A 24652-nucleotide genomic window follows, 5' to 3' on the forward strand; every position below is an offset into this window, starting at 1 on the left:
AGGAATCCTGCCTCAAGACTGTAACATAGAAGTCCTGCCTGAGTCTCCAGCCTGCTGGCCGGCCCTGGGGATTTAGGACTCCGAGACTTGCAACATCAAGTCTTACCTGAATTTCGAGCCTGTCGGCCTGATCTACGGATTTTGGACTTTCCAGCCCCCACAGTCGTGCATGAGAGTCAGTGTCTCAAAATAAATCTATCTCTATCTCTGTCTCTCTCACTGTATCTGCATTTGTATCTGTAGCTAATTTTATATCTGTCATTTACATCTCTATCTCTTTGGTTCCTTCCTCTGGAGAAGAACCCTGGCTGATAGACAGTGAGAGGTAAGAGCCTAGAACATGTAGGAGAAAACTTTGGGAGAGTGGAAGGGTGGGAGGACGTCAGAGCTGCCTGGCAGTGTCCCAGGAAAACCCCTGCCTCACCGGGCACCTGCAGCTGAGAACGGGACTCCAAAGGGGGTGAAAAGGAGAGCGGTTCACTGGGCCGGCAGAGACTCCTCGTGTTTCTCTCCCCTCCCCACCCCCCGCCTTAGGTCCGTGCCCGATGCTAGAAACCCCAAATTTTACTTTTACAAGTCAAACTGTGCTATATGTAAGATATTAACATTAGGGGAAGCTGGGTGAGGGACATATACAGAAATTCTATTTTTTGGTAACCTTTCTGTAAATCTAAAATGAGTTCAAAATAAACCGTTAAAAAAAAAAAAACTGGAAAGAACTAGAAGGGCTAGAATATGTGCCAACATACTGTGCAGTAAAACCTTCTCCTCGGGCATTTTAAGCACCATTCCCGCCTCCCACCCCCGCCGCCAAACTCCTAACTAAAAGTCTAGCGCCTTCTTTTTCGTTTTTAAAATTTTTTATCTTTAAAATTTTTTTAACATTTGAGAGAGAGAGAGAGAGAGAGAGAGAGAAAACGAGAGCATGAGTGGGGGAGGGGCAGAGAGAGAAGGAGACACAGAATCCAAAGCAGGCTCCAGGCTCTGAGCTGTCAGCACAGAGCCCGACGCCGGGCCTGAACTCACGAACCGCGAGATCATAACCTGAGCTGAAGTCGGAGGCTTAACCGACTGAGCCACCCCATGCGCCCAAATCTAGCCCCTTCTCAGTGTGGTTTCCATTTTGGGCGGGGGGCAGGGGGAGTACCATGGCTTTTCAATATAATCATTTCTCCGTGCTACTTTATTTCTTTAACTGATACCTGTATCATTTTCACAAAAACTTAAAAGCAGAAAACAGAAGAGTTGGTTTACTTAGACATGAAGGAGATTGTACACACTTCACTGATGAAGAAAAAAGCCTATAATACTAGGACAAGAGGGGAACAATTTCAAATGCAGACGTAGAGGCTCAAGTAGCAAGACCATTTGGAAGTTTCTGAATTGACTTCTTTGTCAGAAAGCAAAGGAGGTTTTAACGGCAATTTAGCAACCCCTTCCCCTCCCCCAGATGCTATGGATCTTGCCAGCATACAAATGCCAGATCCCTGTAAATTTAAGTGTAAAAATGGAGCAAACGTTTCAATGGGTTGGGACACGGACCCAACTCGACCCCTTCCCTTGGCTCATCTTGACCCCTTCCCTCCGCTGAGGGGTGAGATCTGTGCAGTATTCAGTGCTACTATGGTCCAGCAAACAATGCGTTGTGAACTACGTAAAGGAAAGAAACCTCTTACTGCTAGCACCGATATGAATACGCGAATCACGATCTGTACAGCACATCACTGATACTTGTGAACAGCTTCCTCTTCTATCATGCCCTGATCCTTAGTGTCTCCTGCAATAATATCAACTTGCCCTAGGAATAAGAATGAAATTTAGCAGCATGATGGCGTCTTCTATTACAGCATTTTCTTGTCCCTAGTTTCATTATCGCTGTATTCTTTCCCTTGGCAAATGTACTCCATGGCCTGCTAAAACGTCTAGCATTGTGAACTCGCCATATGCCTAGCAAGCAAGAGTGCCCCCACATCTCTCCCTGCACTTGCTGACTCTCGGAATCCACAGACGGGGCCTGCCAATTGGGCCTTCTTCAGGCCGTGTGCAATATACCAAGGTGAACAAGTCGTCTGGCTGCAAATGCTGGCAGCTCTGGGGGAAACAATTCACTGGACAGTAAGAGGGAAAGCCATCCCGTGGGTTTAGTTAATGCCCAACAGTCACAAAAGGGCCGGATGCCCCAGGGAATATGGTACAATCAAAACCTGTGACTGTCTCCCCGCCCCCACCCCCACCCCCACCCAGACCATCTTTTCCTCTGCTCTCACATTCTGGTAACTTGGCTCTAAAAAGTGCACCCGCAGGCACATATGTAGCTGGAAACAAAACAAACCTCTTCCTCTCCATACCACAGGTATCCTATTTATTGATCTTCCCCATTCTGTCCAAACTGGTGTCTATAAGAAGAACGTCAAATCAGCCCGATGGAACACAAGACATTTCTGACAATGCTGTAGAGCCTTTCCCAGTACCTCTGAGGAGGACACATGCTCGGGGAAGTAAGAACAGGTGCTTGCAACTCTGTGGCTGATAGGTGGGTACTGAATGGACATTTCCATTTGCTTCCATGAAGCAAAATCAGACAGAAAATGATCATTTTCCATTTACTCTCCCTCCCCCCACCCCGCCCCTCTTTCTGTTTCATTAGAGTGGAGTTGAGGGTAAAGTACAAAAGCCCCACGGAGTCGAGTGCCCTTGGCTGAATGTTTTCCTTGGTCAGGATCACTCCATGAATTCCTACTCAAACACAGCGAGTAACCCGTTCCTGGAGGGTTACTGGCTGGATTTGCGGGTCACGGTGCCTGTATGGTTACCACAGAACTCTGAAGGTTACCAGAGGGCATCAGACATTCCACAAGTCACTGATTTTTTTTTTTTTCCTTCCTGTTTGGGATGCCCCCGCCGATTCTAAAGCCAGCTACCGTGACCCACAATAGGCCACAGGAGGACCAGGCCTCCAACGCAAATAGCCTTTGAACTGATTTTCCTGTTGAGCATAAAGGTGCTGACCATAGCCAAGGCCAGAAAGCACTCAGACATATTTCCCCTGCTTTAGGCCAACTCCATAATCCCCGATTTCAACCAAACATAAACTAGGTGATAGGAAGCCTCGCCTGCAAAGTGTCTCCACTGGTCAGGATCTGAAAGCATTCGGGTGAGGAGGTAAAAGAAATCAGCTGTTAGGCAGTTGAGAGTTTGTCTAAGGCTTGGAAATATCACCTTTTAAAAGATGTGCCATCTTCAGATTCCCAGGACTCGACCTTGTCGATGACATCAGCACCAGGACACCCAGCGACTGCCTGAGGGCTGGGAAATCACTCTGTGGCCAGCTAGATTTTCTGAGCTTATCTGCAAAGCTACTCTAATCTCCTCTGAATATCAGGGCAGAGTCTTGCCAAGCAGCCAAACACTCACTTTAATCATTTTTAGTTAGGAGACAAAAAAAAGTTCTGTTTATAAATAAAAAGCTTAACCCATTGAGTTGGGGTCCACATCGCTATTCCATTTCTCTTTTCCTCTCAAGGTACCCACAGCTGAGGCAGGACAAGCAAAACGACACCTCGAGGGATCTTCAATCTCCCTGGAATATATAATCCTCTCGAAATGATCTAAAACGGTGTGGATGTAACCTTAAAGGTGGACCTCCCTCGGTGAATATTACAGCAACGCAAAAACAGAAAAGCCACTTTGAAAAATGATTCAGCAGTTTCTTATAAGAATTAAACATACACCTGTCATTCAACTCAGCAATCTCATGCTTAGGTATTTATTTAAGGTAGATGACAACACATATTCCCACACAAAAAATGGGATAGGAATGTTTATTCATAATGACCCCACTGTGGAAAGAACCCGGATGTCCTTCCACTGGTGAAGAGATAAACAGTAGTACATTTATACGATGAAGGGAATCCTACTGAGCAATAAAAAGGAACTAGCTACCGATGAACAGAGCAACATGGAGGGATCTCATTATGCTGTATGAAAGAAACCAGACTCAGAAGCCTGCATGGCATATGATTTCCTTTATAGAACATCCTGGAAAAGGCAAAATTACAGGGTCAGAAAACAGGTCAGTAGTGGCCAGGGGCTAGGTGTGCAAGGGAAGGTTGACTTCAAGAGGGCATAGAAGAAATTTGGGGAGTGCTGACGCTATCCTGTATCTTGATCACGATGGTCATCATACACCCGTATGCATTTGTTAAAATACATGGTCCTGTACACTAAAAAAAGGGTAAACTTAGTCCAAGTTACACCTCAATAAACCCAACCTGAAACTAAAATCTCAGTGTCAAAGGCTCAATGATTAACAAAGGCAGACGTCAAAACAACAGATTAACTTCCTGCCTACATCAAGATCTGGAGGCCTTCTCCCAGGCCAGGTCCGGTGGGACTCAGAAGCCGTGTACTACTCAGTTACCTTTGGGCACAGAGTTTAAATAAAGCACTAATACATAAATCAATACGGCCACTGTGCCAGCATGCTACTGTGCATGAGGTTACTCATTTAGGATGTTCTGAAGCCTGTTCTTCGTGAGACAGCTTCTCACATTCTGACATTAAGGTGCTATTTATTTTCCAGGGTGGTGCATGGTTCCTACTTTGCTTCTCCTGGAGTTCTAACTGCTTGGATGCCACAGGTTACATGATCCCCGGAGTCAAGCAATTATTTCAGACAGAGAATTCAAGCCTGCCCTGTGCTTGTGTTTTCTATAAATGAAGAGGTAAGTGAAAAAACAAATGAATGAATGCAGCACATTAATCGTTAACAGTCCAGCTGGACATAACAAAGAGAAAAAAGGGACTTCCCTAATTCTGTGATATGCTTATAGATGACTTGGCTCAGAAATATTTTTGGCAGAGAAATACTCACGTCATGCAAAGGTTTTCGCTTACTTTTCCACCGGATGCCACGACTATAGTATGATAGAGTGTCTCCATTTTGAATGGTTATGATTTGAAACTAGGCTTGCTTTCTCCCCTTTTTCCCAACAGAAAGGTTTACTGAGAATCCACTATATGGAAATAAATGCTAAGGGCAGATGGAATGAGAAACTCGAAGATGCAGCCTTTCAGCAGCCTACTATAGCTACCCAAGTACGTCCAGTGGAAGGTGGAGTGTGATGTGTGGTGAGCAGAAGCATAACTACGGCGCTAAGCAGCAAGGGGGAGGGGGACTGGATCTGTCTGGGAAGGCGGAATTCAAGCCCAGCTGTGGAGGATGAGATGTGGGACTGCAGACATTCCAGGCCAAGGAACTACTTTGCATAAAGGGCCTTATGGGTGCAGATTTGCTTAAATCGCTTTTCAGCTGGCATCCTGGAGCCTGAAAGTCGTGGCTATTACATTGGGGGAAGGGGGAAGGTGTGGGGAGGGGGGGGCAGGATTTCATGATCTTTAGGCCTCAGGCCTCTCTGTTCTCTGAGAGTCTGGTGCTCCCCTATTCCCTCACGCACTAGAGCATCACATGTTTACGTCACCTGCCTTGTCCATGTAGAGTCATTTCAGCAGGGACCCAGGTCACTCGTGGTCGATCACTGGGTTATGAAGAGTCAATGACAACAGGGAAAGGGATAGGAGGGCACAGAGGTGGTGGCTTTAAACGGGGTTAGAGTACTTGCTCCCCTCCAGTGGGGTCTGGATCCAGGATCTTTAATCACCTCAGGGAGCAGTGTTAGTGAAAACACTAATAATGAATGCATGAGAACCTTCGCTGCCGCATTATCATTACCGATAAGACACCGGTAATCATCCAAAGGCTCATCAACAGGGAAACACTGTCCTCCTTTAGCAAGGGCGGGGATGGGAGGAAGAAGAGAATATCCTCCGTGGTCAATAGGCTTGCTATTTCTCACCACCTGATACCCCAAAGTGAAAGGACCAGGGAACTCAGGCCAGTCTTGCCTGTAGATTCAGATCCTGTTTCTAACAGAAACAGTCGAATAACCGATTTATCTTCCTAAATGCCAATTTACCCAAAATGACTGGACATTGTATTTTTTTAGTAAGATTATCCTTTTTCTGTATCTTCTCTCTCTCTCTCTCTCTCTCTCTCTCTCTCTCGACATTGTTAGGTCAGCAACAATTTCCACGTTCAATTAAGTTTATTTATTATTTTTAGTAATCTTTACCCCCAAGGTGAGGCTTGAACTCAACCCTGTGATCAAGAGTCACATGTTTTTCCGGCTGAGCCAGCCGGGCGTCTCTGTGTCGATTTAGTACATGTGGTCAGCCTAGGCTTGACTGCTACCATTCTTGAGGAATGGGCCATGTGTGCCATAGCATCGATGTGGCAAGGAAACACGGCCAGTTATTTTAGAAGATGATCAAAATCAATAGTCGGCTGATTATTTATCATTAGCCAGGAGACACTGAAGCACTTTTAGTACAGAAACCCAGTGGAGGTTACTGGCACTCTAAGGACAACTGAGGAAATACTCAGGGGGAGGAAATAGAGTGTTAGCGTATTCCTGAAAGCCCTCCTTGCTGGCAGTGTAAAATAATCCTTTCAATGGAAGGAAATAACATATCTCACAACATGGGAATTCCTAGGTCGTGGGGGTTTTCTTTTACTTTATGTGGGTCACAGAGTAAACTGCAAAACTTGATGGGCAAGGAAAGGGGGGGGGAGGGTGGTGGAAGGGGGATCATGGAAGTGCAAAAGAAGCATCTTCCAAGTGGCCCCAGTGAGCCGAATAACCGCGAACCAATCAGGCTGGGCCAATGATCAGAAAACAGAAGGTGCTGACCTGTGGTGAACCAGAATTCTGCTCCAGCAGCTGAAGAGTAAAGCCCAAAGTTCCTGCTCCCTTTTCATGCCACTCCTCCGCTTTCCTCCACTTGGAGAACCCGCTCCAGCTTGGATCAGGGGTGAAACTGAAGCAGCTACCCTAAATGGGCTTTTGGCTTCGTACCAACGGGCTTGTTTCTTGACTTGACTCTCAGCAACCCCTGTGCAAACACTCAGCATTCCATGGCTGAGGCCACACACACACACACACACACACACCCACGGCAGCCATCAGGTGGGACTCTGGTGGGACGGCCGCAAATGTACTTTCACACCCTGGGGAGAAGAGGTGGGGGGTGGGGAGGTGAGGTGGGGGAAAGCCAAGAATCGGGTGGAGAGGAGGGAGCTTCACGGACGCTATAAAATCCATGCCAGGAGGAAACGAAGAGATATCTCCATGGATATCAACCTGAGAAAAGTGGTCTTTTCAACAAGAATCTCACTCCTTCGCCTGCACCACTTCTTCCCTGCCGATCCCAGGCCAGGCCAAGACAAACTGAAAGACTATTACGATTTGTGGTCAAGAGAACAGGCTCCAAAATATTTGTGGATGTGACTTCAGGAGGCCCCACGGTGACAGACTGAAGTACGACACTAAGACCTGGAAATGTGGTGCCACAGGCACAAGACATCAGGAGGAAGGTGCGCCTGCCAAAAAACCAGAGAAGTTTCCAGAAAGTACCCTCTCAGCAACCCCGCTGAAGGAGAACTAGCATATTGAACTTTCCACATAATTGCTTTTCAGGTCTGTCTCCCAGATAATCCCTCAGTGAATACCTAAGTCAGCAAAACAACTGGAATTTTTATATTGATTGTGTAATACTGGCAGGTCTGTGAGCTATAGGCCTCAGTCGGGGCAAACACATAAAATATTGCCAGTTGGTATAAGAAGTTTTTAGCTAATGTAGCCGTTTTCTTTCCCTTTTTTCAGATGGCAGACTTTTTTTTTTTCTTCTTCTTATATGGTGCCTATTTTTATGGCATTTATGCCCCAACCAACTTCCAATGAGAGCCAGCCCAGCACAACGTCCTGAGTAGCCTGCACCTTGGGGACAAGGAACCACCTTACAGGGCAAAAACCTAAATGACTTGACCTGCATCCTGGGCCTCCAAGCTTCAATCCTTGTTCTCCAGACTACTTTCCGACCGACTTTCAGATCGGGCCCTCCCTGTTCTACTCCCAGCCATAAACGGACCTCACTGCCACTGCACTTTCTGCACACACAGTCACCTGGTGGTAATGTGTCCCAGCCGATTTAGTCCCTGGTACTCTGGCATTTGAGGGGGGCAGCACTGCCCCTCAAAGACAGAAGTATTTTCAAAATTTGCTGTTTGTTTCCAGAGGGCCAACTCTTCTCTAAATCGAATACGCGATCTAACCTGTTCAACAAACATAGCAAACACCTTTCATTGCAAGACTGTCAGCACTAAGGGTATAGTGGATAAGGCACTGCCCTCCCCCTCACAGAACTGAGGCATTACTAATGCACCACGCTGGGTGGAAGTCAGACCAGCCCATCGAGGCCATGTTATGGAGCAAAGCAAATAATACCAATGCTTTACAGTCACCCCAAACTTCATAGTTTTCAAAGAGCTATTCCGTGTATTTTAAGATTCATGACTTTTTAACATTTTTATTTATTTTTGAGAGGCAGAGAGATACACAGCACGCGCAGGGGAGGGGCAGAGAGAGGGGGAGACACAGAATTCGAAGCAGGCTCCAGGCTCTGAGCTGTCAGCACAGAGCCCAACGAGGGGCTCGAACCCACCAGTTGTGAGATCGTGACCTGAGCCGAAGTCGGTCGCTGAATCAACTGAGCCACCCCGGCACCCCTACTATTCATGATCTTAAGTCAAATTTTCACTAGTTGAAAGAGATCCTTCACATCATTTCCCCAACTTCATTTGTGCTGGGGCTGTTCCCCTCCCCTCTGGCAGACCCCCCTCATTAACTTCCCTGTCCCCCAAACCTAGGAGGCATCATGCTTCCATCCGTTCCTTATCACACATAGTGAGATCATTATCAAGTCCCGTTTGTCCTTCCACCTTGAAATTATACACCGTCTCCATCGCCACTGTTTTCATCTTCCCCAAGCCATCATCAGATCTCACCTGAATTATTCAGGTAGCCTCTTAATTGGTTCCTCTGCTTCCACTTGTGCCCACGTCCAATCTGTTCTCCATGCCACGGTGAATGATCAGGGAAAGTTGTGGTGGATTTGGTCCTGGCCACTTTTATTTGCTCTAGAACAGTGGGCAGTGTTAGAACACGAAGCAGGATGAGGAATAATCTGGATATGGCAGTGTCACTGACCTCACACCATCACTCCTCTTTGAAAAGGCAAGAATGAATTACTTTACATAAGGCTCAAGAAAGACAGCTGTAATCATTTGGATGCATGCCACTTAGAGACATGGCATAATGGAAAAGACGCATAGTGACACATTCCAGAGGGCATGGAATGGGAAACAGAGGAAGACCAGGGATGAACAGAGTACACTCGGTGAAGCATGACAAGGCACAAAAGGATGTAAAGAATGAAGCTGGGAAGCCAGTGAGGTTTCCCAGCCACCAGAAAGACATTAACCCTATTGCGAATGATGAAACCAGTTGAGAATTCCCTCCACACAGTGAGGCCTTGAAGGGTAAAGATCTCCCATTATCCCAGCCCCAATACCGTTTGTCTGGTGATCATCAGAAGACCAACGCATAGAGATGAGGGTTCTATTTAAAATGTTTATTAGTTGGCCAGTTCCTTCTCCACCTCTTGCTTTTAAGTCTGGCCTGTATACAACTGGCACACCGTTTTGTGATTGAAACATGTACTGCCATGGGGCGCCTGGGTGGCGCAGTCGGTTAAGCGTCCGACTTCAGCCAGGTCACGATCTCGCGGTCCGTGAGTTCGCGCCCCGCGTCAGGCTCTGGGCTGATGGCTCAGAGCCTGGAGCCTGTTTCCGATTCTGTGTTTCCCTCTCTCTCTGCCCCTCCCCCGTTCATGCTCTGTCTCTCTCTCTGTCCTGAAAATAAATAAACGTTGAAAAAAAAAAAAAAAAAAAAAAAAAAGAAACATGTACTGCCTGTCACTGTTCTTGGCGTCTCGTTCGTTGAGAATAAACTCATGTTGTATTTGGATGGACAGAGAAACTTACGGTGTAAAAGATCTAAAGGGATGAAACGGACACAGAGATGATGGAAAGCAATTTCTCCAGCCCCACCCAGGCTGGAGCACACTGTTACTATGCTTCATCAGGGTTGGTCCGTTTGTTTTCTGTACCGACTTAAAAACGGTTAGTTATTTCAGCATCCCAGTGCCACAATGGCACTGGCACTAAGAATACCACATCGGAGTGGAAACTGTCAACAGGCCATTTCCCAGAGCCTGGACAACTATGCCTGCAGGTGAAACAGCATCACTTCGGAGCCTCTAGAAGGTGTTAGAGGCCATTAGCATCCCTTTGATATTTTTAACACACAGAATTCAAGCCTTGATCACATTTCAGGGTATATGCGCCCCTTGCTGCAAGCCCCCTTTCCTTTCATAACTCAGACATTGGGGGGGGGGGGGTGGGAATTATTGTTTTCTGAACCAAAGCTTAGCCGTTACTACAGTGGAGAATCCTGGCGGGAACCTCTGCCTGGAGGGAGTGATCGATAACTGGAGTGGAGAGCAGAGGGCAGAGAGCAGACCGCAAGTCCCCCTGGACAGAGGACTTGAGGACAGAGATCCTGTCTTGTTTGTCTCTTTAGTCCCAGAACTTCGCAGGCGCTCAGCACTCACTAATGCTTGTTGAATTGAACTGACAGGTGTAAGAAAAGAAAAGAGAAGAGAAGAGCCCAGGGGTGGAGACCTGGTGAATGGGGTGGGAAGGGAACTAGAAAAATAAGTGTTTGCGGGGGAGGGTGTTCGAGGAGTAAAGAACTCTGGTAGGAAATGAGTGGAGAGAAAACAAAATAGAAAAAAAAAAAAAAAAGGGAGAACCAAATGTCAGGATGCCACGAAAACATTCCAGGTGTGCATATGTGCACCAGACCCACAAGCTCACGCACAGGTGGGCACAAGCACCCTCAATACCAGTGGGGAGTCAGAGCTCTCTACAGGGACAGAAGGGCAGGGGGGTCTTGGAGGCGCCCTGTTTGTTTTAGGTTCTGCTTCCGGCACAGGGGAAAGGGGAGGGAGGCTGGGGCAGCTGAGAGGTAAACAAACACCAGTTGGAGGCGGCACTCAGGCCACAGGTGTGTCCACGGGCAGTGTGGGCACAGACACTGGATTCCACGGGTCTTTCCTTCCAGGCACAGGAACATGAGGGATAAGCCCTCCTCACTAGTTCTGGAGGAGATCCCTCCCCGCCCCCCAGTCCTATTTCCTAACAATAAACCCAAATTACCTGACAGTCCACCTTGTTTTTATCATCTATATATAGCAATGAGGAAGCTGTTCCCTATAAATAGGTTTGCACAACTGGGCTGTGCCTTTTGCAAACATTAAAGTGGAAACGGCCCTGACGCAGATCAATAGTGCTTGCCTATTTCCCTGTGCTGCTCTGTTTATTTTTAGTCCCCACAAAGAGCCCAATATTTGTAGGAAAAACTCTACATCGCCTTCAAGAATATCACCAACTAATGACCTGAGCAGATAAAACAATTTTGCATTTACTTTATTCCTATCATTCCTTTTTTTTTTTTTTTTTTCTTTTTTCTTTTTTCCTTATAGGAATAAATTCAGACTCGGCAGGAATTTGTTCTCCTACCTCATTACATAGATTCAGGCCTTTGGGGAAAGAGATCATGAAGCTTATAAAATTCCATACCTCCTTTATTACTGCCTGCTTTCTTCCATTTGCCAATTTATCTACGAGTTCAGTGCTCTATTCCACAGGCAGGGGAGCGCATGCTGGTGCACGTAAATCCAAAGAGTGAGCTTTGGTTGCTTAGAAATAGGAAGGAGTGTGACCCTCCCCACCCCCCTCACTTCCCTTTACTTGTACATCATCATTTAGTGCATGAAGGAAACAGAGTGGCAAACTGCAATCAGGAGCATCAGGACGTTCAGAATATAAAAGGTGCATTAGAAAAAGCACTGGGAGCTGAAGCCGGTAATTGGCACTTGATTATCTACAAGTGTCGCCTTACCCATCTCTGCGTTTTCTATGAAGTTTATTTAGCAAAATGCCCTCACACAGTTGGGCACACGCGTTTAATGCTGGTCGAGTAAACAAGTTTCTCCCACACACAAATGGAATTGTGATTATTGGTTGCACCCTGGAGTCCCTGCTGAAACTGTGGATTCCTTGGCGACCCAGATAGAGTTCCATCGTCCTGTTTGCATCCTCAGCTGCCAGACAGAAGCCTGTATGCAATGACCTATGCTCAGCAGGTCTTGATTGAAAGATGAGATTATGGCATTGTGCGACCCTGCGTAAGTCACATAACTCCTTAGGGCACTCTTGTCCTCATCCAGGGGGTTTATCAGAGTCCGCGACAACAGCTATTCATTGGGGCCGTGGGATCCCCCTGATTCTGGGCACAATTTTATTTGGCATCTGTGTATCATTTTTCTGAAAGAGGACACCTATCTTTTATTGTCTCAAAGATTCTGTGGCTATTCCCTGCCACCAAGAGTTTCAGAATCTTTAGCTGAGAGCTAGAGTCTCAAAAATTACTGAATTCGTGAATCCCAATACTTTGGAGCATGCATGCCATGCTTATACTTACTAGATATGTGCGATGTACTATATTAGGTGCATTATCAAACTAGCATCAAAATCACAAAAAGTGTAAGGTAAATAAACAATATTTATTTCTTTATATATCTAAGAGTACAGATACTTTATCTTAGAAAATAATCATTATTTTATCAAGAATAGTGTGAATGAATATGCCTTATGTTTGAAAAGCTAGATTAATTATTTGTGATACGTTAATCTGAAGGTCTAGTTCCATGTTCGGTTTATTTTACATAGCTGGGTTTTAATGGCTGTCATAGTTCTAAGCAAAAAAAAAAAAAAAAAAAAAAAAAAAAAATCACAGTGTGAACATTTCCAAACGCTGTTTTTCACAATGTTCTCTCTATAATAAGTTTTGTTAAAATTCAGTTATCTTCTTATTCTTAAAATGACATCTTTATCTTGAAAGGACAAATTAGTTATGCTCTGTATTTTTAAACAATGACCCATAGGTAGCATACTAGAGTGGCTCATCATCACAGAAATGGTTAACCAAATAGGGAACGCTTTACTTTTTATAAGAAGAAAAATGAATGTAACTTATCTGTAAGTTGGACAACTCAATTATTTTTTGATAAGATAACCAGCAAATCTCTGTGTGGTACAGAAGATTTTCATGGTCCCTTCTCAACTTAATACAAAATATTGCATTGCTTTGACTACACTGTATATTACACATTTGTTTTTTATAAAATTAATTATGAAGTATCCCGCAGCATTTGGTATACCTCTGGCTTCAACATCTTGGCTGCCCTACCTTGCTTATGAATGATGCAGTGAATGAATTTATCTCTTATAACCTCACCCTGGAATCCTTCTCTAAGAAACAGCTGCTTCTCAAGAGGGAACACTACTTGGTTTTTCTCACGAAACATTTTCATAAAGATTGTGAATGAATTTCATCTAGTGATGGCTCACCAAAAGGGGGCACTTAGCGTATTTCATTGGTGAAACAGAAATGAGCAAATACAATAGGCTAGATCTAACATCTTACAAATGCAAAACAAGTCTTCTGCCCTCCGTAACCTGTTCCAATATGTATTTGCTTCTTCAAGATACAGTAACACCTTCAATAATACTTTCACAGCACTTTGTGACAGAGAAACTCATTTTAGATAGTTTTCAACATAGTATCTTATCTGGGTTTGTACTGGGAGGAAAAACAGTTTTTGGTTTTTTTTAATTTTTATTTTTTTACCTTTATTTATTTTTGAGAAACAGTGAGACAAAGCATGAGTGGGGGGAGGGGAGGTGGGCAGAGAGAGAAGGAGACATAGAATCTGAAGCAGTCCAGGCTCTGAGCAAGGGGTCAGCACAGAGCCTGATGGGGGCTCGAACCCACAAACGGAGATCATGACCTGAGCCAAAGTCGGACGCTCAACCGACGGAGCCACCCAGCCGCCCCAGAAAGACAGTTTTTAAACATATGTAGCTTTTTTACTTCTGCATACAAGTAAAAACTTCAAAACAGGCTTCAGAACATCATTTAGTGAAATTTTATAAAGATAAGTAGGTGAATTTAAACATTGGTTTCACAAGCGCAGGGGTATTCATATTTTTCTGTGGCACTTTCATATTATCATTTTTCAAGGCAAAGTATACACTTCCTTCCAATATATTCATTCTTTTTTTTTTTTTTAATTTTTTTTTTTCAGCGTTTATTTATTTTTGGGACAGAGAGAGACAGAGCATGAACGGGGGAGGGGCAGAGAGAGAGGGAGACACAGAATCGGAAACAGGCTCCAGGCTCTGAGCCATCAGCCCAGAGCCCGACGCGGGGCTCGAACTCACGGACCGCGAGATCGTGACCTGGCTGAAGTCGGACGCTTAACCGACTGCGCCACCCAGGCGCCCCCAATATATTCATTCTTAATGACAGTACATGTCAGTCTGTGTTTCATTCCATCATCTTGATAGTTTTGGAATTGGGGGCTAACGTTTGATCAGTACTGATTGTGTTACAGTTTTTAACTCCCAGCTTGGCTAATAAACCAAGAACCTAGAACAAAGTGTGTCCTAGAACAAAGTTGACAACTCCATTTCAAACTGTTCACTTATTCTTGCTTGCACAGTTAGTGATACCTTTAAATTTATACTTTGTTTTTTTTTTTTTTACAAGATTCTTTCTTTGTTAAATTTTTAATGTTTATTTATTTTTGAGAGAGAGAGAGAGAGAGAGAATCTGAAGCCGGCTCCAGGCTGTGAGCTGTCAGCACAGAGCCCGATGAAGAGCTTGAACTCATGGAATGTGAAATCATGACCTGAGCTGAAGTTGGATGCTTAACTGACTGAGCCACCCAGGTGCCCTTTTACTGGAATCTTCTTAAGCTGCTTGCCTTGGTTGTTGTTGCTGTTTGGTTTTTGTTTTTTTTTTGTGTTTTTGTTGTTGTTGTTGTTGCTGTTGAGGGCTACTTTGGTTGAAACTTATTAATATTAAGCCAATTAATTTAACCCAACATGTACAGATACAATGCAACATGCTGTGGACAAGTGAGCAACCATCGCCCCCACCCCCGACCCCAAACATACACCCTTCTGACTTAGAGAACAGGAGAGGGAGCAACTGTCAATCCCTATATTAGTAAAACTTAATTTTTCTTATTTTTGGGGTATAAAAATGTGTACAAATTCCAGTATTTTCTTTCTTAGCCCCAGTGGTTTATCTTGCAAATTCCACCTTGGAAACCCTGATGTGGATAATCTCTGGTGCCATTTCCAACTCAAAAATTAAAAATTAATGGATATTCTGCTAGCAGGGCACTGGCTCTCTTTGTTTGCTCAAAGTACTCCTATATAACCCCGAATTTATGTTTCCTGGCAGCTCCGGAGAAACCCTCCACCCAAAAACCCCGTGAGTGAGGAAGGAAGGCCGGTCACCTGGCTGAGCTCTTCCCCTGCTGCCACCTAGGAGAGAGTCTGGTTGAATCCATCCAGAAGAACTGGGTAGGTTGACAGGTCTCTATCTCCCCATTAGCCTACTTTCACACTCCGCACACATGGACTAGCAGTTTTCAGCGTCAGCAAACATTAAAACATGAGATTATGGGGGCACCTGGGGTGGCTCAGTCGGCTGAGCATCCGACTCCAACTCAGGTCATGATCTCACTGTTCGTGATTTCAAGCCCCACTTTGGGCTCGCTGCCATCAGCCTGTTAGCTACACAGCCCACTTCAGACCCTCTGTCCCCCTCTCTCTGCCTCCTCACCTGCTTGTACTCTTATATAAAAAGAAAAAACAAATATATATATATATATATATATATATATATATATATATATGTATATATAAAACAAACAAAAAACCATGGGATTATGACGTGTGGCGCAGCAAAAGTGTTCAGGGCACAAGAATTTCCCTTGGAAGGTTTGACAGCTGCAAGTGGGAGGGATGAGGCAGGGTCATGTGTTTTCAGAGTTGTTCTGGACAGCCCTGTTTTGTGTGGGAAGAAGAAACAAATTGTATTATGTGGAAGGGAAAAGTCTTCTAAATTTAGAGTCTTTTATCACCTGGATTGTTGTCTCTGAGCCTGCTTTCCTACGTTTGCCTGGCGAGTCCCAGGAGCTGGGGAAGTCCGGGAAGACTGACTGCATCCAGCAGCGACAAAGCCAGGTGCCAGGCAGCCCGCCAGAAAACGCAGTCCAGTGACCACAGCCTCTTTCAAGAGTCGGGGAGGACGGTCATACATATCTAAGAGACATTCTTTGTTCGGAGGCAAGATCTGGTGACCCATGAGTAAAATCTCTTAAGGAATGGACTTAGAACAAGATAGGTAGGTTTTTAGAATAAAGACAGGACCAAAAGATCATCTCCGAACTTTCTCCAGTCACATTGCCTCCATCAAAACTAGCTTCTCTCCTGTTCCTCAAACAGCTCCTAAGGACTTTCCGAGGCCTCCAATTCCTTTCAGGGGTCAAACGCTCAAAAACCAGAGGCTCCTTCACAGAAGCTAAGGATAATTCACCCTTAGGAAATTAGCTTGATTGGTTATGTCTGTATTTGAGGACAGGGCGGTGTATTTCTTTCGTTGGAAAAAAGTTTTGTTAACAAAAAGACAACAACAAATAATCCAGTCTAGGTTGTTTTCTGTATTTTAGAGATTCCGCCAACATTATCATCAGAGAAACTGAAGATAAAAAAAGATTATTTGCATCTCCGTTAAAATTATAATACCCTTCTCATTAAGGTGTTTGGAAAATGACAAGATGGCTCTTACAAATGAAGTTTTTATTTGTGCTCCTCCCTTGCCCATGGGTTTATAAGTGCTGGTATTGTATTTCCTATACAAAGAGACAGAGGTTATTAACCGTGTGAATCCAGGCTGGGTTCCTGTTACATGTTTGTATACTGGATTCCCTCTCTATTTTCTTAGGAAACCAGAGCTCCACAACCTACCTCTCCCAATCACCACCATCCCCCACCACCAGAAATTGCTTCTTCTGCACTGAAGTATGAAACCTACTGGTTACTCTTATTTGGCACCTGTGATCAGACACATTGTATTTGAGATCTCGGATACAACACAGATGAAAGAAACAGCCACAATAGGAACTTAAGCAGCCAACTAGCAACCTGGTGAGTGAGTACTCTCCTTACAAATAAAAGTTACCAAGGAGAAATTTTTACAACTTGCTCCCTATAGCTAGGAAAAATAAACAGGCTTGAGAGATGAATAGAATCCTACGGCAGTGATGCCGGAACAGGTCCACAGAAATAATCCAGTTTTCCGTTTCTTTCCCAGAAGGTGTCTTGCTCTATATCTGCCTTTATCAGAGGCAGGACCAGGACCAGGCTCAGGGGTTCTGACTGGGGTAGAGGGAGAATGGGGCGCCTGGCCATCTGGTCATTTATACTGATATCGAAGAGAAAACTCCTAGCAGAAACTCACATGAAACTAGTAACTGCATAAGATGGTAAAGAGTTCTACCAGGCACCTAAAGATGTAAATATTTATTAGTTATGCATACATTTTTGAAACTAGAAAAGGGATTTTTCTAAGATTTCCAAAGCAAAGATCTACTTCACAGGCTCCAAAATATTTTCCAAGATGTTCCCACTATCAACTGACATTCTCTGACAGAGGCCTAGAAAATGAGCTAACTCCACAGCTCACAAGCAGCTTGCTTTATGATGGGTGTGAACCAGGCACACACAATGTCACAGCCAGTCTCGAGTGCCACATCCCTTGTGGTTTCTCCCATCAGAAGCCAGTATCTCTGACTGCCAGTTGGAAACCTTTTCCAGAATTTTCATTCCAGAGAGATTTCTCTAAGAGTTGTGCTTCCAACCCCCCTTTCCAACATTCTATCCCTGGATCAGGTATACAAATCTAGGCTCTGTATTTAAGCTGGAGAAGGAATAAAGAGTAAAAACACTGTCAAAATACTTATTCCACTGAGCCTCCACACCACCTCCCCGCCCCTCTTGAAAGTTACAAACTGCAGGAAATAATCCCGGTTCAAAGTAGAGTGTTTTAATCTGCATTAATGACCTTTGAAAGCGTGAGCTTGGGAAGGCCCCTGAGATTCAAGCAGTGAGACTTTCCACACAGAATGCATGGAATTTGTAAGCCAAGGTGCTTCTGTGAAGGACTCTGTGCTAGAAGTGAACGAATACTCGGGGCACTTGAGCAACAGATTCAAATTCAATCATCTCGGCAGGCTTTCACCTCCACTTCCAAATAGCTGTGGGCTCTCTGGGCTTGTGTTCAACTGCCTAATGTAGCATGAGGGGATGGCTTCTCTCTGAATCCAAGGCTCCATCTTGGCCTGTCCTCCCCTCCCCCCAAGTAAGGTGTTGTCTCTCATGGGGGCAGACACAGGAGACCAGTGCTTTTCTTCCTAGCCTTTTCTTTAAACATGAGAATATGCAAACATATGCAAAATTAGGCATACTCTGTGGTGAAAATTCCCACAAATAAATAATAAGTCTTCCTCATATTGCTCAAAGAAGAAAAGGCACGGTAACTAGTTTCCCTAAAAGTGCCCCCCTCCCCCATATCCCCACCTTGCCTTCAAATACGAAGACAAATGAGATTTTTAAGAGAATTCACTTTTAATTGCTTATTCCTAGTGAGTGATTTCAAACGCCAGGTAGATCTGGGGCTACGATTCTGTACAGCTGAGTATTGCTTCCCATGTATACTTTTAGCATGTAAAGGCTGCCATTTTAATTGGTATTCAGAGGTCTGCCAATGTGCAGACCCAAGCAGTTCAATTATTTTGACCAACTGGGAAAGTGAGTTATCTAGAAACAAATGGGAATGACAGATTAAAAGGCTATCCTTGCTAATACTTTCAAATTGGGCTAAAGTTAGTTATACCCTGTTGAGTCCTTCCACTTAGGACGAACAATGCAGCAAAGCATGGCGAGACGTACTGCTTGGGCCTCTAATCTTAGCTGTGACATTTCCTGTCTCATGTTCTACCATCAATAGTGACCTACTTGCTATAACCATGTGATTTCCCAACTGGGGCTTTTGATGCTCACACATGGGAAACACAATTATTTTTATATTTAGCACAAAGTGTAGCCGTGAAACATTTCAAATGATTTTCAGTTCAACATATCCACACGAATCTTATGTTGCGGTAATCTTTTGTTTTGTTTTGTTTTGTGTTTTGCTTTGTCTTTTGGAAACAACAGTTACGACACATTAAAGACAAAGCTTTCACTCCCCCCCCCCGCCCCTTTTTTAAAAAGCAAACAGTGCACACGCTCCATTAGGCCAGTATCCAATAAATTGAAAACTAGCAAAAAGTGAAAGAATCATGTCCTCGTTATCTCATCTGAAGAACTGGGCACACATGACTCTTGTTGAGAGTGATAGGGAACAACACTGCTGGTATTATGTAGGTTTGAAATCCTTAGCAAAATGAAAATAACTTATCAGTGGTAAGTAAAGAGGAGACAGAAACTAGCACTCAGAGGTGGAACAGAAGTATACAAAAGACACAACCACAGGATTTTTTACGTAAAAAAACAGACAAAACTAAAAACTCACCAAAACACAACACAGAGTAGGATTACAAATACCTAGCAAGAAAGCCTTCCCATGCCACAAAATATGTCTGAGAGCCACTCAGGACAGCTGATTTACCAGGCAAAAGTCAAGCCGTCACACATAGTTTTCAAAATTAAGAAGACTGCCCTCAATAAAAATGTATGTCTGTCTGTATGCGTGTAACACAGCAAACGACTGTTCACAATTTTAAACCTTGTCAACTTCGATCCGCAAACCCTAATGACGTGAACAGAGGGTTCCCGCCCTCTACTGAAGAGAACTTGCTCCCTGTCACGTGTGAATAAGCACATTCCCAAAAGTTAACCAACCCCCCAAAACAGATGTCAGGAGCCTGCAGTATACCTATCTCGGTGACTCTCCCAAACTCTGTGGCTACACCAGCTCAGAAGCAGCTGCTTTTGTGAATCATAAAGGACCTTTCAAAGCACAGGGTGTTCACACATGGAAAAGCACATGTTCTCTGCCTCTGCCAAAGAAGCTTCACGGCCGCCCCCCTCCAAGTACTTGGGAAATATTCCAGCAATATGTGTGTACCCATTATGGATTCCTTCTCATTGCTACTGCGTATGCTATACATTTTCTATAACCTCATGCTGTTTCCCACCCACACAGCTTAGAAAGAAAGAAAGAAAGAAAGAAAGAAAGAAAGAAAGAAAGAAAGAAAGAAAGAAAGAAAAAAAAAAAAAAAAGAAAACAAAGCCTTTGTCGAGCCATAAAAGGGCCAATCTACTGTATATGAAAACTACCCTGTCAAAAGCCGTCTCTCAAGAGTTTATGTAGACCATGAACTTGCCTAATTTCAATAATGATATGTTGGCCCAGCCCTTTAATTACCCATCTCATTGTCACCTGGATCTTGATGGGCTCCTCCCCAATCACACACCCAAATCTACCTAGGTTATAAAGTGAGGAAGAAACGGCTCCCCTCCAGAACACACAGGAGGAAGGTACCATGTGAACAACATCGAAGTATCCTTTTCCATTTCCTCCCCCTTCTGTGTTTTACTGACTTGTCTCTAATGCAAGGCATAAAAACAATCTGGAAGAACTAGACTTAAAAATTACTCTCAAATATGGATGTGTTCTCACCATAACATTTAGATCTGCTTCTGGAAGTCTGATACGGGGAGTTTAGCTGAGAAGTGTATTTCATAGTAACAGCTCCAACAGGTTTTTGTGATAGCGGGAAGCCCAGAAGGCAGGAAAGAGCACCATTCGGGTTTAGACTGATTCCCCGCGTGGAGAGCGATGCCGTGGTTGGCGAGGTCACCTGAGGAAAGATCTGGGGAAGGTGAGCAGGTAGGAGGGGGACGTGAAGCTCCTGTCAAAGGTGAGATGATGGTTTGTTTGGTTGAATGGTAAAGTCACACTGGAGGCCTCAGAAAATAATGATTCACAGCGCACTCAACAAATGACACAGCAACCCACAGAACGACAGGGAAAGGAAAACACAGACGCACATATTTTAGTCGAGAGGGTCCCGAGCTGAAAGCCAGAGAGAAAAGCAGCTTCAGAGGAAGGCAATGATTCACTTCTGTCAGTCTCTTCCAAATTAACATGGGAGGTAAAGCTATTTTTCAATTTGCACCTTCATAATTACCTCAGAATAATTAAGAACACAGTTCTAGGAATACATTATTTTAGTAGATACGTGAGTTCAAGTGAAAAATTATGTGTAAGCAGAGAAAACAATTTTGTTTTAGTGAATTTGCCACTGCAAATTATCATGCAATTATAAGTCTTCCAATTTACAATTGAGCTTTATATGTACACCTCCATTTTTTAAGGGTTTATGTCTAACACTAAAGGAGGTGGCATCCTTAAAACTATAATCAAAATAAAAACCGAAGTTAAGAGTATTCTTCAAATCTCCCTCTTCGACCAAGCTCTCTTAAAACCTTTATGTAACATTATTGTAGTAAGTCTACCTTCTCTCCAAAGAATTCTGATATCTATATCTTATTTTACCCTCACAGAGAGACTGAGAGAAAAGTAGATTTTGTTGTTTCCAGATTTTATATGAAAAAAGCTACAGTGCATACACTCAGCTCATTGACAACTGTCATCCATCTTTAGCCCTAGTGTGGGAGATAAAGGCAGATTATGGATCATTAGAGGTCAAAACTTCTAAATATTCCTTTCTTAATTAACTTAGTCGCTTGATTTTCCATTCGCTTTATAAACACAGCTAGGATCTCTGCCCTCGTGGAACTTCTATTCTAAGTGGGGGTGGGGGAGCAGACAGGCAAAACCAAGTAGACAGGTAAATTATGTAAGATTATGGCAAATACCATAGAGGACACAAAAACGGAGCAGAAACAGAGGATTGGAAGGTGGGGGATCCCCTAAGGAGATCAGATGGGATGGTCCTGAGAGGTCACTGTGAAGGGGAGCCCTGAATGGAAAGAACGGAGCCGTAGGAGCTAAGGATGTGTGATCCAAGCAGACGAAACAGATGCAGAGTCAGGGGTGAGAATGAGACCAGCTTATGAGACAAACAACAAGGAAGCTAGTGTGGCTGGAAAACTAGTGAGGGCAAGCGAGTAAGTAATAAGGTCAGAGAGATGGGCAGGGCCCGATCACTTAAGGCCATAGAGGCAATGGTAGTCTTCTAACACAAAGAGAAGCCATGGAGGGCCGGGAAGGGACATGGGCAGATGAACCGAAGTCTAAATCCTAGCTTAACCACTCAGTGGCTATGTGAGCTAAAAGCAAGTTACTGGCTCCTCTCGGATGCTAACTTCCTAATTTATAAAAGGGCACTCAATAAATCATAGCCATTTACCATCATCGATAATCATTATTATTATTAATGCTGTGATATGTAAATAAAGTTGGTAAAAAATGTTTACATTCAAGTAGACTGATACTGCAAAAAAATATATCCAAAATATAGAATTCTTACGAAATGAGCAAATTGTTTTAATCTTTTTTTTTTATTCAGTAAAGATCATATACTCATCGAGCACAAATAGACATAAATTAGTACATTTGAATCATTAGGGTTTATTGTGATTCTAATCAGAATAATTATTGATCTTGGCTCATTTCTCCGTCCTTAATTAGTCTGCATTGTGGCTTTTCTCTCCCTGTCAACCTAGCCTCGCCATTTTGTGTCGAGATGTGTATAGTATTTCAGTGGTACCTACCAGCCACCCAGTAGTCATAAATGGAATTTCATGGTTACTTTCCAAGTCACAATGTATACTAAATACAGTTGCTTGCCAACATCTACTGCCCCCTCACTCCCATACACAGACTTCTTTCTTACTAACAGAATCCCAGTTTTGTTCACATTCACCTGCCCCCTCTCTCAAGCAATGATGGAGAATATCCTGCTAGTGATGGATGTACAGATGGGGCATGTGATCCTGTTCTGATCAATGAGAGAAGAAGACAGGTCTTCTCAGACACTTCTTAGTAATATTTTCGTCTCCTTCAAAAGGAGATTGTACAAGGGGGTGGTCCATTTTCTGTGCTCTAGATACTGTCATGCCCACGAGTACCATCTGAACAACTGCAGCCGTCCTGCCAAGAAGGTAAGACCCAGGCTTAGAGGGAAGTGGTCCCTAAGGATGACAGTGGCAGGGAGGGGCAAGGAACCTGTATCCTTGATGATGTAAATGTGCCACTGAATCAACCAATCCTGCTGCCTGCCCTACTTCTCACACGAGCTAATACACTTCCTTCCCGCGTAGGTCAGTTGGAGTTGGAGTCTTGTGCCGTGTGCGGAAGGTTTCCTAGCGAGGGGACCACATCACCTTCACACGGACATTTCCATTTGGAAGCATCCCTCGTTTCTTTGTCTCTGGGAAGGTCTAGGAATGGAACGAGGACTTCTGACTCTAGCTCAGTGCACTCCAAAGTTCTGGATATGGGGTGATCCAGCGTTGTAATTTACAATACTGGAACGGTCACCGGGAAAAGGCCAAGGGGAAAACACCCCGGAAGTCACAACAGGAAGATGGCGCTTCGGAGAAAGTAGCTGGTGCCGAATGGTCTCTCTCTTTCCGTTTTATAAACTTTGCCTTTCAGCTTTCGCCTGCCTCGTTGACATGTTTTTCCCTGAAGGCCTCAGTGAAGCACACCCCTCATTGGGCTTCTGTTTCGTAAGGCTTCCACTTCTGAGCTCTTATCCAGTTATAAGAATTTCAACAGGGACCACGTAAGATCTAGCACAGATCCCACGCACCGGGCAGATGCTAAGGAGACCGAAGTAGCTTCGCACTCTCCTGGGACAAGAGGATTAAGGGGCAGAAACGCTCTGCAGAAGAGGTGCAGGTTTATGATTTGTTGTCAGGAGACAGACCCGCCTAGGAAGGAAGGGGGGAATATAATCATAATAGGGCACTGACTATTTTTGCTTCGGCCATGTAGAGTTAGTTTGAAGTTGAAACTATCAGGGACCGGTAAAATAAAATATCCATCTTGCAAAAAAAGCCTAGATGCTTACTGACTGTAGAGGGAAGGGTCGGACTGCGATTATTGGCAGTGGAGCGGCCGGTGGGGGTTGGGAACGAGGTAAAATAAAAGATCACATAAATGTCTAATGGTTCACCATAAGCAAAATGCAGTATGGCTTGAAACCAAATTAGCCATTCTGGTCTAAGAAGTATTTTTTCTTTAAGAAAAATTACAGAATTATAAATTTAGCCCATAATGGAGAACAGAAAATATAAGGCACATAGGTTTTATAATTTTGTAGAGTATTTGAGAGATATTACTTATCAAATGGGGTGAACATTATAACTGGTGAAAATTTGCTAAGAGACCGTAATTAAAACAGAATAGCAAATGGTGCCTTAGCTCTTGAAAGGGTCACCATCAGGATGCCACTTAATGTCTTCATTACTGATCTGCGGCGAAAATGGAATTTCATTCAATATAAGGATGGTGTCTAATTGTGTGATGTTGTCAAGGGCTGGAAAGTGGTAGAAAAATATCTGCGGAGGTTAGAAACAACACGACTTAAGTAGGTAGATCAGAGTAAAACAACGTGAAACACCCGAAATAAAAATTAGGTAAAATCAGTGGAGGAGAGGAAACCAAACACTGCGATCCTTCCAAAGGGAAAGCCAAAAGGGACCAGTGTTGGTGTTAGCTAGAAGGCAGTGACC

General features: G+C 44.0%; 1 protein-coding gene and 2 long non-coding RNA genes across 4 annotated transcripts in view; 2 read left to right on the top strand and 1 right to left on the bottom strand.

The window, feature by feature from the left end:
- Window positions 1-2750, top strand: part of LOC123602981 — a 109064-nt gene extending 106314 nt beyond the window's left edge. Inside the window, exons 9-10 of the long non-coding RNA XR_006714658.1 lie at window positions 2354-2533; window positions 2648-2750. This is a non-coding gene — a long non-coding RNA (uncharacterized LOC123602981). The remainder of the gene's footprint in view (window positions 1-2353; window positions 2534-2647) is intronic.
- MARCHF3 (membrane associated ring-CH-type finger 3) overlaps window positions 1-24652 on the bottom strand; it is a 150854-nt gene that overhangs the window by 117049 nt on the left and 9153 nt on the right. The gene's annotated exons all lie outside the window — the stretch shown is intronic.
- Window positions 3663-23346, top strand: LOC123602995. The gene is made up of 6 exons (XR_006714672.1): window positions 3663-3762; window positions 4583-4724; window positions 4996-5130; window positions 15336-15457; window positions 16884-17086; window positions 23234-23346. It is a non-coding gene; the product is annotated as an uncharacterized LOC123602995 (long non-coding RNA).

This window comes from Leopardus geoffroyi, chromosome A1 (assembly GCF_018350155.1).
Source record: "Leopardus geoffroyi isolate Oge1 chromosome A1, O.geoffroyi_Oge1_pat1.0, whole genome shotgun sequence".
NCBI lineage: Eukaryota > Metazoa > Chordata > Mammalia > Carnivora > Felidae > Leopardus > Leopardus geoffroyi.